Genomic DNA, 16703 nt, shown 5'->3' with positions numbered 1-16703 from the left:
TACTTTGAGAGCTTGAGGCAAGTGGCTCGCGAAGCCCGAGGTAATATATGTGTATGATAAGTTTAACATGTTCGACAACTTATTTCACATGGGTTGAAAACACGTTGTTTTCCCGTAATACCAATTTTGTCCAAATATTATTCAAATATTTGGTAATTTAGGAGTGTAAGCGATCAGAAAGGAATTTTTCCCATTGGAATGCGTTGGTTTTCCGAGGTTAAAACTAACTCATGTCCTTTCTTAAGTCTTAAATTATTTCCTTACTAAATTTCATTTAAATCTGTTCAGTAGTTTAGGCGTAAAAGCGATCGGCCCCCTGAATTTTCCCATAGGAATGCGTAATTGTTCCATGGTAAAAAGCTGCCTATGCCCTTTCTCGGGTATCAAAATATCTCCATACCAAATTTCATGCAAATTGGTTCAGAAGTTAGGGCGTGATTAAGACAGACCGACAGAGTTACTTTTGCATTTATTATATTAAAATATGGATAAACAGTGAGTGAATACAAAAGCATTGAAAATAATTATTTGAAAAAGCAGAGCATTATAAGAACTGAAGTCAAAATAAGAAGAGGTTGAAAATTCTTTGATGATATCCAAAAGTGTACCCAATTAAGAAATCCAAATTTTCAATTCTTTTGAATCAATTTGATCATATCTATTTATTATTTATTATCTAGGTAAAGAATTTCCTTAAAAAATTGTTGCTCACAATTTCCAGAGTTCAATATAAATTTCTTTAAAAAAATTAATTCCAAATAAAAAAGTAAAACACCAATATAAAAAAGGTAAATCACATCTTCTTTTCAAATTGATTGGTTAAATCAATTTTCTTTCTTTCATTTCTTCTTTTTTCTTATTTTTTCTTATACAAATGAGATTTACAAAATCAAATTAGGATAAGGACTTTTATATAATACTCCTTCTCTCCTTTGAATAAAGAAAAACCTCAATTTATCTAAAAAAAGAAAGAAAAGCAAATATAAAACATTTTTTGCTGAGCAGTTGTCTAAGTTACATAAATTAACCTAGAGAGTTTTCGCTTTTTCTCATCTTAGTAGAAAAATCTGATTAATATAAAAAGAATTGCATTTTTGGAATTTCAGATAGAAAGAACAACTCCAACAAAAATACAGACCTGTCATGGACACATTAACCATTTTGTGATATTAACTTGCTCATAGCAGTATGTTAGTAGTAGATGTGTTTGCTTGCCACATCTGACACCAATATGATTTATAAAGAATGTGCCATTAAGAGAATCCTGATGGCAACCTACGACAAGCAACGATTCTCAGGAATCTCATCGTATACATCGTAATTTCGTATTTGGCCAAACATAAGATTCAGCTTGTTCGGTGCGTGGGGAGTGTGTGTGTGTCTATATATGGCTTACATATTTTCGGCAAATTGCTCTGCATATAAATTTATCACCAGACCTTCTCTGTTCTCGAACCCAATCGTTGAGAAGCCCATCACGTGTACTATACACTCGTATAACGATAGCATTCAACTTGAAACACCTTCGCAATACTCTGGTTTTTGTTGTATTTAACTGACACAAAACTAAACTCAAATTCTTCGTCCTTCGTTTGACAGGCATCCTTATTCGACTGGAATTGCTTCAAGGACCCATGAACATATCATCAAAGCACAAAAATATTTTCACCGAAAACTATGTAATTTGTTAACTCCCCTGCTTGCTGCCTTCTGTAATTCTCTCGCTTTATATAGGTAGATACTAGATATGCCTTGTATATCAAAACTATATAATATATACAACATGGATGGGGGTCAGTTATCCAGTCTTCAGGATTTATAGAACTCTATTACCGCGGATCAACTTTGACGGTTTCTATTTGTGTATGAAAAATTCATGGGCTCTTTCTGCTCTGCTTTTACCGAGTATACCTATAGGTAGCTTTCATCTTGATGTTGGAGTTCATGGAATTCGGTTTCGCCTAGATTAATGTGTATGTGTAATGGAATGATTAACATCCTTCATTATTATATGGGTGCAAGTGAATGTTCTGACAGTAGCTCTACTTGAACTACAAAGTGATGTTAGTAAGGTTGCCTTCAGGCAACATAAAAATATGTGAGTTTTTTTTATTAAGTTGAAATGTGATTTATGTCTTTGAAGGGAGAGATAGTAAATACGAGAGGGTTTGTCATAAGAACTCTAGAAACTCGAGGGAGAAGATTTTATGGCCATAAGCTTGTGATGCTTCTGTTTTTTATCTTTTTTAATTGTGTGTTGATGTCTTCGTAGAGGAGTCAAGATAAATAAGAAAACAAGCAACTTTGGTTCAATCATCAAACGAGATGTCAAAACTTAAATTATAAAATCAATCCAAAAGGGTACACTTTATCTATATTATTTAATGACTCAATTTTTGAGTCGTTGATGAGGCATGAGGACGAGGGAAACCCCCATAAAACTACACATTAACCAATTATTTCAAATCATAAAATATTTAAGTGTTTTTTGTTTGTTTTTGGTTGGAGATAAATAATATCTATGAGGATGGTTCGTTAGAATTTACAAGTTAAAGGGAGGTCATATTTTATTTATTTGTTTTAAAACCCTGGGATTTTGTGATGGGTTTGAGTGTTAAGTAAAGTAAATGAACGAGACGTAAAAACTTGCTTCTATGAATCTACAAAATTTTGGCTGCATTAGTTTTGTAAGCCATTTTTGGGTTGAGATCTAAAATATTTGAGCATAAGCATTCTGGTTTTGTTTTGTGAATTCACATTAATTTTCATTTGATGTCTTACGCAAACTTTTTAAAGATTTGTACGATTTTTCACTCTCAGTTAAGAACCAAAACTCTTTTTTTATCAAACTAGGCCAAAATTTAGAATGATAAAGATAAGATAATTTTTTGGGATTTGGTAAAAAGGTATTAAGTACAAAAATTGCATTTTCTGTTTTTGATTTGGTGTAACGGCCGTTTTTCGTCTGCTTCTATTAACTTAGTCTTTAAAAATAACACAGGCAAATTCATATTTGTTTTGATATTGAAGTCTGAAGCTCATTGAGTCTGTGTAGCCAGTTTCCGACTGAAGTCCATTTTGCCTAATGTCAAAGAATTTAGTTTTTATATAATTTTGTTACTCACTTCCTCCAGTTTTCTGCAAGTAAGGGATCTTACACGAATGTCTGTTCACATTTCTAATACGGAAAATTCTTAAGGATGTATGGATTCAGATTTTGCAAGATAACGTTTTATGGAACCAACCACGTTTTTTCATTAGAAATAATTAGTATTTCTTTTTTGAGCCGTTTCAGGAAAGATTCATTGTTAGTGGTCATTAGATAAGACTGACAATTAGGTGTAAAGGTTGCTGTTTTTTGGTACCCCCACTTGTCAATGCATTTTTTGGTACAATGTGGGCTTTTTTCCATGATCCACGAGAATTTTAAGCTTGTATCTCTATTGACTCTCTTACAATTCTTAGTACATAAAACACTTAGACAGGGATGACTTTGGGTTAAGCCGAATAAAGTGACCTATATTGTAAGCTAGAGCTTCTCATATCGCATATTTCGTGACGGCATTATTTTGATTTCCTTTAGTTAGTATAAAAATAAATTGGGTGGCGCAGTCCGTGGAAAACTTGGGCCTAGTGACTCCTCTCAACCATTCCTGTGTGCAAGTAATGTTGTCGGAGATGGAAGGTACCTACAGTTTTCAGTTTTAAGCCAAATCCGAACGGCTAATTTGAGGAGGCATTTTTCAGGACAAGAATTACTCTTGTAGGATTTCCCAATTCCTTGCAAGAATGAGAACCCAAGATCTCGTGTATGACAGTCCAACTTAATAACCATCATGCCACGAGTACAACCTTTATTATTTATTTCATACATTTCAAATCAAATGGGGTGGCGCAACAGTCCGTTGTGAACCAGGGCCTAGTGACTTACAACTCTCAACCATTCCTGTGTGCGTGTACTGTTGTCAGGAATGGAAGGGACCTACAATTTAAGGCCGAATCCGAACGGCTAGTTTTTTGAGAAAGCACTTTTTCATGACAAGAATTACTCTTGAAGGAATTGTCAATTCCTCGCAAGAGGCAGTACCCACGAAAATTATATTTTTAAATTATGGTGGCACAGGCAGGGATTGAACCCAAGACCTCTTGCATGACAGTCCAACGCACTAACCATCATGCTACGGGTACTACTACTATTTCATACATTTAATCCAATTTAATACCTCTCTTCGTTTCTCCAATACACGATGACCCACCATTGCAAGAAACCGAGTAGACATAGGATTTTTGAGTGGAATTCTCTCTTTCGGGGACCTCTAAAGTTGAAAAACTTTTTTTTGGGGGTTTGACGACGATCTTTAAACCAAATTTGGTTTAACAAAAAATCGACACTACAAAATGCAGATATCTTATAATATGAGTTTCTTTTTTTGAACATTGTGTAGACGATGGATCCATTAGTCTTCCTAATTTTTCCATATTATATATAACTAAAATCAAAAATTATTCACGTGTACACCTTTAAGCACACATTATGTTTTATTGGTGGTTTTTTGAATTACTGTTCTTCAAAAAGATGCATCCATATGTCCCAACTATGGGTGTAATGCGAGAAATTGACAATTCCTTAAAGAGTAATTCTTATCATGAAAAGTGCTTTCAAAAATTATCCGTTTGTATTGTGCTCAAAACTTTAGGTCTCCTCCATCCCTGATAAGATTATTCGCACACAGGATTGGTTAAGAGTTCTAAGTCACTCAAAACTAAACATAATAAGTTAACTTAAAATCACGTTTTGAGACCGATATTTACGGATTATAAATCTCAGTCAGTACTAAAAAATGAAGACCGAAATTCAGTACCGTCGCGTTGATTATTCTTAATCAAATTCTACCAACTATATTTTGGATGAAGTTTTATTTTTAAGTGGATAAAAGGTTAAAATGGTGGCTGTTTGCGAATACAATTCATTGACAAATGTTGGGAAATATTGTTTTTAAAAATAAAAAAATAAATACCTTCGAATTAGCCTGACACTGATACCTTAACTTGTCTTTAAACTGAGAGATACCATCATTTTATGTAAATCCTTCGAAAATTGTCTTCCTTTTTTTAAAATGATTTGTTTGTCTTAATTCATGTCTTCTATTAAATGTGTCTACGAAGAACAAAAATAATGATTTTTGTATTAATTGTATGTAACTTTTTTTGTCAACCTTTGGGTAAGCCTTATACTTTCTTAAAATTCCTTTTAGCTCAAACAAAATTCAATTCTAGTTCAGAACTACACTTCAAATATTCTTGAAATTCAATCGTTTTTTATCCCTCACCCACTGAAATTTAGTCCCTTTTCATCTGACAAACAAATTTTAGAAAAACAACAAGTAAACCTTTCAAAAAGTCATTTGGAAGCAATTTAAAGGATTGCTAAAGAACCCTTTTCACAAAAGTAAAACAATTCAATTTGAGTATTATTTAAGTCAATTAGGGAAAAATCGATTTTAGTGTTTTATTTTTTCTGAATGACCCTCGTGGAAGGGAAAGTTGGTTGAGCAAATCAATGATTTTTTGGCTTTGTTTGAAAAAGAAAAAAAAAATATCTTTAAAAGGGATAAGAAAGTACCAACTATCCGCATTGGAAATTGAATTCATTAGGTTATTTGGATTTATATACAGCCGGCCGTTCTTTTAGGAAAATGTTGAATTTAAGTGAATTTTAAATTTTTTGCGTACGACAGAAATCTGTCAAGAAATAACAAAACCAGCATAAAAACCAAAACAGTCATTTCTGTCCCACACTAAAAAATATATTATTTTTCTTGTTGTTTTTTTCTACTTTCTACTTTTGACTTTAAAACAAAAAATGTCTTCTTTTTATCAAAGTTTCGTTTTCTGGACTCCGAATAATATTAAAGATTCTTCAAAAACAAGCAACTCAAAAAAAAGTAACTTGTTAAGTATAAAACAGTGTTATCACGTCTCGCAACCAAATTCAATTTGAACTTAGGTTACCTCCCCTTTCGCATTATAGAAGTGGTGCGATATGTAAATGATATTCCTTCACAACAACAAAAAAAGCAAGACAAAAAATTCTAACGACAAGCACCCCCCACAGCGCAAATAAAACTTTTCTTCTTATTAATTTTTTGGCTCTCTTCGTCACAAACACAGATTACGAATTGTTCAACATGAAAAAAGTATTCCACGTGAAAAACTACAACGGGAAAAAACAAGGATTCAGAAAACACAAAAAAAAATAAAATTTACTAAGGACGAAAAATCCATGGAAAGTAGGATGAAAAAAAAAAATGAATAAACCCACCACACAATGAATGAATTTTGCATATTTAACATTTTTTTCAGCTTCAGCTTCAGCTTCCTTCATCTTCATTTCCTTGACTTTTTGAATTTTTTGTCTTCCCTTCTTATTTTTTATTTTTTTGAAGCTTTAGAAGTGAATAGGTAGAAATGTATGTACCAACTGTCGTTGAATGTTTAAATTCATGAAGACAGAAAAAAAAACAGCAAACAACAACCTCAAGAGTCTAAACTCCCCTCACAGCCTTGGTCTAGGTCGTTGAGTTCTTTTTTTGAATTTTAAGTATATGTACACTGTACTGAACATAGGTACATATATTTTTTTGAACGTGGTTCGATTTTATTTGGAAATATTTAAATTCTTTTACTTTATTAAATAGGTACAAGGTTTTGGGATGTCAAAAATAAATTACAGGATGTCATATGCACTGTAACATTGTACTTATATGGATGTAGGTACATTACATAATGTATTTCAACCACATTAAGTCCTTTGCTCATATACGGAGACTCAAGCTCTTCTGTGAAAATATGAGCGTCACTGAAGAAGTAAACATTGGTACATTATGGTATATACTATTACTGGGATTTTATTGCAAATTTTTCACTTTTTAGTTCTGTTTTGTTTCAATTTTTACAACTTTTATGACAGGCATAATGCCCATGAATTGGTGGTTAGTATGTCACTTGGTTATTTTTTTTTCTTCTTTTAAGGAATTGAAAAAATTCTCTAGGTGTAACTACTCTGCCATAAAAAAGGACATCTCAGACTACAATCTGCGCATCATGGATACTTGTAGTTCTAGTTAGAACGTTAGCTGCTGAATCATCAAGTTATAAAAAGCAAACAGTATTACTTTTTATTATCTTCCTTTTGAACTAAACTTGTAGTAAAAAAAATTTATTTTGATTTTTACTTTTTGAAACATGGAAAATATTTCATTTTCAAACTTTTTAGCTTAATACTTTATTAAAAAGTATTTTATATAAATATTGAGAGTGGCCATTACATTTAAATACGTAAGGTCACAATAGTTTAATGGGATATGTGATCTTATGAGTTATTAACGTATTATAAAAAGAAGGCCAATAAAAGCTCAAATTTATATTATTTCTTTTGTTTAAAAGGGTGACATATTAATAGGTATTATTCAAATAATTACAGGAACAAACTTCGATAGTTGTAGGTGTTACATCATTGTTTTTATATGACGTTTTTTTTCAACTTCTATCAACAAAGACAGTACAGACTATATTATTGAAATTCACATTATCTTAATATTTTGTTACTTTCAAAGAATAAATACATTTTTTGAGCTCTCACAATGCTATTTAAATTTTAAGCTTACTCTGAATTTACCGTACAATAAATATTTTTAACTTCCCATACAAAAATATTGCAATCGGTTTGAACATAAATTTTTGAAAAATTCTTTACATTTAATGGTCAAAAGTGTTTTGAAAACAATCTGTGTTGGTGTGTGAACATACGTTCGAACGTCTGTACATACGACCCCTTATTTGTCGGCCATATCTGGATAACTGACTTGAGATCAACTTGAGTAGGCTTTTTACAATACCAATTAAAGAAGCTGTGATGCGACAAATACTGTTAAATTCTAATCCGTGCCCGTCTGTTGAAGTTACAAAAATGTTTTTAACAATATTTTATGTGAGATACAAAATTGTATGTCAATATCTTTCTTTGTTCCTTTCATACTTCAGTCAAAACCCATTTCTTATCGGTTTTAATTGTTTTCGTAGGTTTTTGTGTTTAAAAAAAAATTGGCAATGGAGTTTTCCAGAAAGATAACTAAAAGTTAAAACCAACATTGAGCATACGAAAAATCAAGTTTGATTTCACAATCTGTTCTAGTTTACAAGTTGTTAAAAGCCAATTTTTACCAATGTAAGTAGAATTTTTTGAAACTAGTATTTCTAATATGAGCCGTTTATTTTTAAAGTGTCATAAATCACTTTTGTTTTAAGTCGAGATATTTTAGATATTTGTTATACCGTTAGTAACCAATACTTCTCTCGAAGAAATCTCAATAGTTCTCAACTTGTTGAGTGCAAATTTTTTAAAAATGAAAAGATACCGTTCAATTGTATTTATTGTTGCCATTAATTCGACTTTTTTGAAAAAGTTAAAGAAAAAATTTAATATTATTTCACTTTCAAAATAAGAGCTCAGTACAGAATAAAATCATTTAAACGATATCGAGAATCGAACATCAATATTTACCAGTCTTGTGTAGAATTTTTAAAATGTAATTCTTATGATTCTCAGATTTTTTGATTTATGAAAATCCATTCATTGATTTTTTTTTAGTATTGTCCTTTTTTGGTATAATATCATTTATAAAATTTTAAATGAAGTGGAAGCATTATTGGTTCTTGAGAAATTTTGAGTCCACAAAAATTTTGACATCTTAAAAATGATATTGCACGAAAAATAACTTTCTCAATTTTTTTTAAAGTTCTTTTTACATTTGTATGTGTATCTGTATAACAAAATTTATTTAAAGTCAATAAATCTAATTGTTCTTAACACAGGGACGGCAAAAATATGAACCCTGAACATACGAACGGATGTACTCACGCACGCACAGGCATTTCTAAAAAAAAACGTTTGATTTAGATTCTATGGCGCTTGAAACTCCGAAAAATAATAAAATTGTCAACTCGAGAAATCGGACCGATTACAATAACTTCCTATGCGAAGTTAAAAAACTGAAACCCTTATTCTTTGAAAAATATAGTGTTTTACATGTGTTACAATTAAAAAAATCTTAGTCTTACTACTAAATTGGTTAAAATGGTCTCCAACTCGATTCTCTTTAAAACAAATTAGAAAGTTTGCTTCAAACTAAGGTTATCTTATGAGAAACATTGTTTTTAAACAATTTATTTTTGAATTTTTTCTAGAATAATCCGATAAAATCGGGAATAAGGATGCTTCATGACTTGAACATTTTTGAAATCTACACAACATATTGCTACTGATATAATTAATTTTTTTTGAAATATTTTTTTTATAAAAAATTAAAACTTTCAAAAATGTTAAAAATTTGGTTTTTGATTAAAAACCAATATCATTTTGTTGTATGCAAAATACTGTTGTTAATTTTAAATTTAACTACTTATGCACAAAAATAACCATATCTTAAAAAAAAGAAACAATTAAAATCTTATAAAATATAGTTTTTGAATCTCAAAGAAAGAAAATGACTTCAACTATTTATTTATGATCAAAAAACTTTAACAAATATTAATTACAAAATACTCAGTTTAAAACTTTTAAGCTATTGGAAAGTTCATTAACACTGATTCTAAATGCTAGTACGAAATTGGATTTTGCATTATATGTATGTTTTTTTATTTCACGTTATATTCAAAAATGGGCCAAAATAGATTTAAAAATGCAGTGCAATATGCATATGTATGTATATTTACGTATATGTTGAAGTACAAATAATGAATGAATATACATAAAAATATCTCGTTAGCGTAATAAACTACACCGCAACCAACTCTTCCCCAAGCCAGGGATAGAGAAACCTATTACTCTAAGAATCTTTTGAATTACATATAACAGCACTTCTCTCTAGAAATGTTTAATTTTCCATCTAAAAAGCCTTCATTCATTTGTAAACATTTATGTTCTCATAAGTCCTTATTCTGGAATATCATAACAAACTAAAAAAAAAAACATCATAACTCCATAGTTCATTTTATTCCATATGTAAAGTTCCCCCCTTCCAAAAAAAAATTTAAAAAAAACACACACTTCTTTTTCATGCTCAGTAAAATATTAAATTATCTGCATACACATCATCAACAAGAAAAACATCGCTATATGTGTATATGCCTTGCATTCGTTCTACAACTAGGTATTTCCTTCTTTTTATCATTAATTGCAACGTAGCATACTCGAAGGATACTCTGCATTGAAATCATCTCATGTCAAATTAGTTGCATGTGTTATATATGATCTGATATGTGGTGTGTTTTATAGATAATACCAACTACCGACAGGCAACCATATCGTGAATATTCTACTAACACATCCACACTTTTACACTGTATTAAACACAGAAAAAAACTTCTAAGAACCACCCATTAAAATTAATTTAAAATTTGAAAAGAGCATCTCATTACGCTACAGTTTTCTATTTATGTCCTTTAGAATATGCCTTTTCAACAAAATCAACGCGTATTCTTGTCGGTCGCTGTTGGCTCTGCTGGTTTTGTTGCTATACTGTTGCACTCTCCCTTTATTTTGTACTATAAACTTTGCTTGTACTCATGATATCCCCAGTGAAAAAGAACTTTTAAGCGTTGATTATAATTTACATAATATTGTTGGTGTGTGTGTGTGAACTTGCTCGTGCAATCTATTTGATACAAATACACCTGCAAAACAAAAACAACGAAAATGTCCTTTTTTTATTTCAATTTACCATTCAACTTGTCGTGGACGAGAACGGCTCTGACTCTGAATGATACACAAATGAGTGTCAGATGAGAATTCTGCGATTTATCTCCCTTTTTTCACACGAACAGTCACTATGAGTTATGCTTTCATTGATTAATAAATAGCGACTGTATGTAAACGAGGGAGTTATACGCAACAAATAAAATCACCCTAACTTTTTGATAACTTACAGAGGTAAACAAAGTACTTCACTTGACATTTTTATTCGGGGAATTTTAATATTTATTAAATCTCACTTTTTGAAAGTAATACAATTAGTGAAATTTAATATTCCAACTAGGGTTTGAATAATACAAAAAAAAATTCATTGGGCTACAAAAAGGCTGGAATTACATATGTTTCACGTGTGCCAACCAATGACTTGATTCCTTTATTTGTGTTACTTATTAATTGATTGATTATATATTTTTACAAAATTTCGAAGTGAGTAAATCAAATTTCGAACAACCTCGAGTTCTTTTTCTGACACAGAGTAATATTATTATAATTGTGATTTTTGAACTCACGAAATTACACCATCCATGTTTTTTGAACACAAAGAACTAGAAAATATGGAACTTAGTCTCGGTGTGGTTCTTCTGACTTCTTGTTCTTCTACTCCTATTTCTCTTAAGGCCTGTTCCATATTATTATAGAAGTAAAGTCAAAGTTAAGCAACTCTGGACCTTATAAGCAGATAAAATTCACATTAGTGTTTTACAATAACAGAGAAGTTCTTACCGGAAGTTAATGTGCCAATAACGTATTGGGTGGATGAAGCAGCCAATAGTATAGATAACAGACAGTTTACAGTGTTAAAAGTGATATTTTGAATTTAAAGATATTTTTAACTTCCTTTTATAATCAAAATGGATGTTCTTTTTGATATCCTACATAGTGAATTCGATACAATTTTTGTGTAATAGAAATATGAAAACAAGAAAAAATCGGGTATTTAAAATCAAAAAAGCTAAATAAAGTACTATCTTTTATAAAGATCTTCACCATCACACAAAGGCATATTAAGTAAAATTCAAATTAGCAAAAATCATACCATTAAATAATGCAAACATTCCGAAAAATTAGAATTACTTCCTAGAAGTTACCCAATAAATAAATTAATGAGAAAGATAGCCGTTAAACGCACTCTCCGATGGGTAACTACTCGAACTTTACTTTTACATTGTTAAACAGGCCCTGAATATAATAGAAAACCATTTGATAAAATATTTAAGGAATGTGTTCTATGATTTGTTTGAAATTCTTATTAAAGCGTTCTGTATTTTAAATAATCTAATAATAACGCTTCGCCGTAATTAATTCCTTGAAATAACATTTGAATTTGAATGTTTTTTTTTTCTATTTCTTCCAAGATATTTCTGTTTTCAATTTCTTGTCTCTCAGTTTATAATTAAAATAAGCTAACTTCGCTTTAAACAATTCCGAACAGACAGACTTTAAAAATTTGTCTTTTAAACATTATTCGTCATCTTTGCTCTAGAGTCAAACTGAAATTATCTATCATTAAGTTTAACTTTAAATGCAAACATATGTATGTAGTTCCAAAAAAAAGACTGGGACGATAATTTCTTATTTGGTGCCTTTTAATGCCTTTGGAATAAGCCACATTATTGCAATTTAGGAAACTCCGAACAAATGTAATCAATGCCTTAAACTTGAGCTGTTTCTTGTCCAATACTAAGACCTTTAAATTTTTGTCAAGGTATTTGAGTTAAAAATAAATTTTTTACCAATTTTTTTTCAGATTCTTGGTTCTTGTAGTTCGATTTTTTAAAACTATCCCGAATGTCAAACAAATTTATTACTCGTTGCATTGAATGTTAAATGGAAGTAATATTACTTTTGTCTTCGTAAAATATTCGGGGTGACTAATATTTTGTTTCTATTTTCGAATTTATATAAAAACACAATTCATTGATTTTTTTTTAAGTTAACATCCATTTAGAATGAAGTCAAAATAGATAATGTTTTAATAAATTGAAGTCAATAAGGTAATTTTTTAGTGAGATTTTTGAAAGTCCTTTCTGCTCATCCTTATGTTATTCTGTAAGAACAACATGGAGCCAATATATTTGCGTTTTCTTAAGCTATATCCGGTGAAAAGTTATACTGTATTACGGGTATTACGGGGGTATAATAACAGTAACTTTGTTTGTTAAGTTTTAAAATAGCAGTCCAAAATTTAACGTGAATCGATCGATAAAAAAAATATAGAAGAATACTAGAATAAAAACAAGGATAAATTAAAAAATATTATGTAACCTTAACTGCTTAACTGTAGAAATATACCAATTTTTAAGAAGGAAAAAGTAGCATAAAACTGCAAAAATTTTTGTATAAAAGAAATAAGAGTCATGATCGTTTGTCTTGATCAATTCAACCAAAGTGTTTAGTGTAATCGAAGTTTTTAGTGAAAGTCAAAACGTTTGTAATGAAAAATTATTATAATCTTTTTTGTTAAAAAAAAAAACTCTTTTATTAGAGAAAAAAACCCCTTTTAATGGAAAACACGAATTTCTCTTGTGCGATTTATTTTGTTGTTTAAGATTTTATAGAAAGTTGTCTTAAATTATATGATCTGTAAAACTGAAATCATTTTCTTCAGTTTAATTTTATAATAATAATTTGAAGCTGAGAATCACTGGATTTATTTTGTCCTTCTTTTCTTTCACAGTTGCAGATTTCGAAATCTATCGGTGATATTAACAAATATCAAACACCAACATCATTAAAAAATACTTGCAATGCACAACCTTCAGCTTTCTTTAACAATTAAGCTTAATCAGCAGTGATCTCCGGAATATGTATAAACAAAACAATTTAAATTACAGTTTTGAAAATTTCGCCGCCTTTTTATAGTTATGACGTATAGCATCAATAACATCAATATTTCATTAAAATCCGTCCAATCATTCTATCAAATAATTGAAAAATGAAACATGCATAAATCTATTTTTGTTTGCTTAATTAAACATAAGGCCCTAAAGTCATATGCATATAACAATATCTATTGGTATGCGCTGAACTATAACAATATCTCATTAAACAAAAAAAGAATCCTAATTACCGGTGTTTTTTAAACCAATTTTCTTATCACCCGAGAATCTGTTTGTCATGTATACGTACTAATTATAATTACACGTTTTGGAAGTGAAAATGCTTTTAATATACTCTGCCATCTAAATCAAACATATTTCCATGTCTGCCACTGCTTCTGCCACCCACAAGTAAAACACACACACACCTATCCCTTTTAGGTGAAGAAAAACAATTTCAGGAAAATCATAAAGCTTTGATTTAAATACTCGCTTTCAGAGTGAGAAAAGCAAAAGCTGAAACACGCCAACACCTAAACACGTAAAACAGATTTGCTTAACTGATTTTCTATATTAACGCACGAATCCTTTTTTCCCACTACTTCCAAATGTATATATGCATGTTCAATAATGTAACGTACAAACTATATCGTCCTCGTCCTCTTTAAGGATAAAACACAAAAAATGAATATCTATAAAATACATTTGTTAGGATAATTATTACCTTTCCCTTGCTTCTCTCCACTTTTTCCTCCTCGCAAAATCCTCTTTCACTCCTTATTGTTTTTGCTTTCTATTTTGTTCACAAAACAAAACTTTACTCGTAACAACCAGATCTTATGATTGTGATTCCTTCATACCATGCATTTAAGGGTACGAAATTTTTTTTTCATTAATATTTTATTAACACAATCACATTTACAAACATAATGCGTACATATATCCGTTCCGTTCTCTACCTCCCTTTATCGTTTTTAGCCATCCACAAAGAAGAAGTTTCCACTTAACAATAATCTTTATTGCATATCACGAACGTTGTTTCGTTGTTTCACAATTCACACACACACACCCTCGAACACACATGAGAATATTTCTTACAATTTTTTTCATCCTTAATACACATATTCCATATTATGAACTATTCATAAGATTGTTGTCTCGTATATCCTTTTTTACTTTCTATCAAGGCGCACTCTTGAGCAAGTTGTTGTGATTATGAACTTTCAGAATGGACGAATACGAAATCGCAAAAAATGAAAAGTAGAAAAACAAAAACAAAATGGGGTTGCTTGTACATTTAATATTCAACCGGAAATAGAACCGAATAAATTATTTTTCAAAAGTTGATATTGGTATCAGTATTTTTATTTTATTTTTTGTATTTTTATTTGATATGTGTGGTTTTTTTGTTGCCTTCTAATTTTCTCGAGGTAATTTATAGGGATAATCCCTAATAGGAGGAATAACAGCAAGAGGAAAAAAAACAACACTACCTACACAATAATAATTGGTTTAATCGTTTTTTCAGAAAGCCATTAAATTAACCACATCCTTACACGCACCATCTTTATTTTATTATTCATTTTCTACTTTTTCTCTTGCACACCGGAAATATGGCTAAATGAAAATTATAATTTCTCTTTCTCGTCGTTTCTTTTTTTTAATCGTTTTTGTATATACTCGTACGTAGATATATTCACTACTCTATACACGATTTATCCTTGTGGGTTTTAATATATTCCTTATTGACAGGAATTAATATCCTTCAAGACACACCGCACGCCGCCGTTCTTCGTTCGTTAGGTCGTCACCGCTCAAAGGAAGTTTATAAATTTTTATATATGTTCGGTTACTTACACCGACATAAAAAAATCAAAACAAGATACAGAATCCGTTAGGCAAGTGTTGTCCTTACGTGATACAAAAACCAACTGAAAATGTGGATACTGCTGCCAAAGTAGGTAAGGCTTGGTCGAAGGTCCTATGAAAATATTTTTTTTCTCATTTTCTGTGCTCTCTCTCTCTTTTTATATATTGAAGTCTTAGTTTTGTTGAAATGTCATTTTCATTTGGAGGGAAAGATATTGGAAAGTCTCCAAATAAACGGTGCCTGAACCTACGTATGAAAATGGAAATCATTCCAGGAGAACCATCACTGGAAATAGAGAAAATAATCGTTGCTCGTGGGTGCTGATACTTTTTTTTCACGAAAGGATGTTGTTTTGGATCTTTACCGTCTCTTACTTCTGACAAAATCTTCGTGAAATTTTGTTGAGCAGTGTATATGCCTTTCATTTCTATTAAGAAGATATAATAATATGTATATCATTCTCACGGTTTTCTAGAATTATGTTGACAAAGTTAGCTGTTGATTTTTATTTTTTGGAGTAAAATCCATTTTAAAAATAAAATTAAAACTACTTACTTGTACATGTGATTGAGAAGCGTGTATACTTATTTTTGTTTGAGTTTGAAATATTTTATACTGCTTTGGTTAAGATTTTTATAATTTCATTTTTTATCAAAAATACAAATCATAAATAAAGTCTCCAACGAAAAATTGCCATAGGTTAACGTAAAGTTTGGCATCTGTCCATTTTATTTTGTAATACATTTTGAGAGTACTAATTTGAAAGTGTCTTTTTATGGTGTTAATGCTCATTAGAATTTCTTTAATATTATAATTTTTATTTATGCACAAGCTTATTTTATATTTTTGATATTAACTTATTTGTATGTCAGCTGTACATCAAGTTAAACTTAGAAATAGTACAGGATATAAAACATTGTTTATTCATTATTCACATTATTCATTAAAAATGGACTAAAATTAAGAATTTAAAATTTCAGAATGTAACCAAAAAAAAAAACAAAAGACATGTTAATTAAAAGTTGAATCAAGATGCAAGGAAAATAAAATTGAAAATGATTAATTTAAGAGTATTTTCAGTTCAAGTTCGAGAAATATTCCAAACAAATTGCTTGAAACTTTCTGTTTTGGATTCTAGACCTCATATGATTGGGAAGGTTATTCCGCAGTCCAACAGCATGAACGAAAAATTACCTGCAAA

The 16703-nt window shown here is 30.2% G+C and overlaps 1 protein-coding gene across 2 annotated transcripts in view; it reads right to left on the bottom strand.

Moving 5' to 3' along the window:
* Positions 1 to 15554, bottom strand: part of LOC129941936 (zwei Ig domain protein zig-8-like) — a 38292-nt gene extending 22738 nt beyond the window's left edge. For both annotated transcript variants that reach the window (XM_056050717.1, XM_056050716.1), the window contains exon 1: positions 14357 to 15554. The gene's annotated coding sequence lies outside the window, so the exon portion shown is untranslated. The remainder of the gene's footprint in view (positions 1 to 14356) is intronic.
* Between the last annotated feature and the right edge of the window lie 1149 nt (positions 15555 to 16703).

This window comes from Eupeodes corollae, chromosome 1 (assembly GCF_945859685.1).
Source record: "Eupeodes corollae chromosome 1, idEupCoro1.1, whole genome shotgun sequence".
NCBI lineage: Eukaryota > Metazoa > Arthropoda > Insecta > Diptera > Syrphidae > Eupeodes > Eupeodes corollae.
Note: the sequence above shows the minus strand (reverse complement) of the source record. Positions and strands in the feature narration are given on the sequence as shown.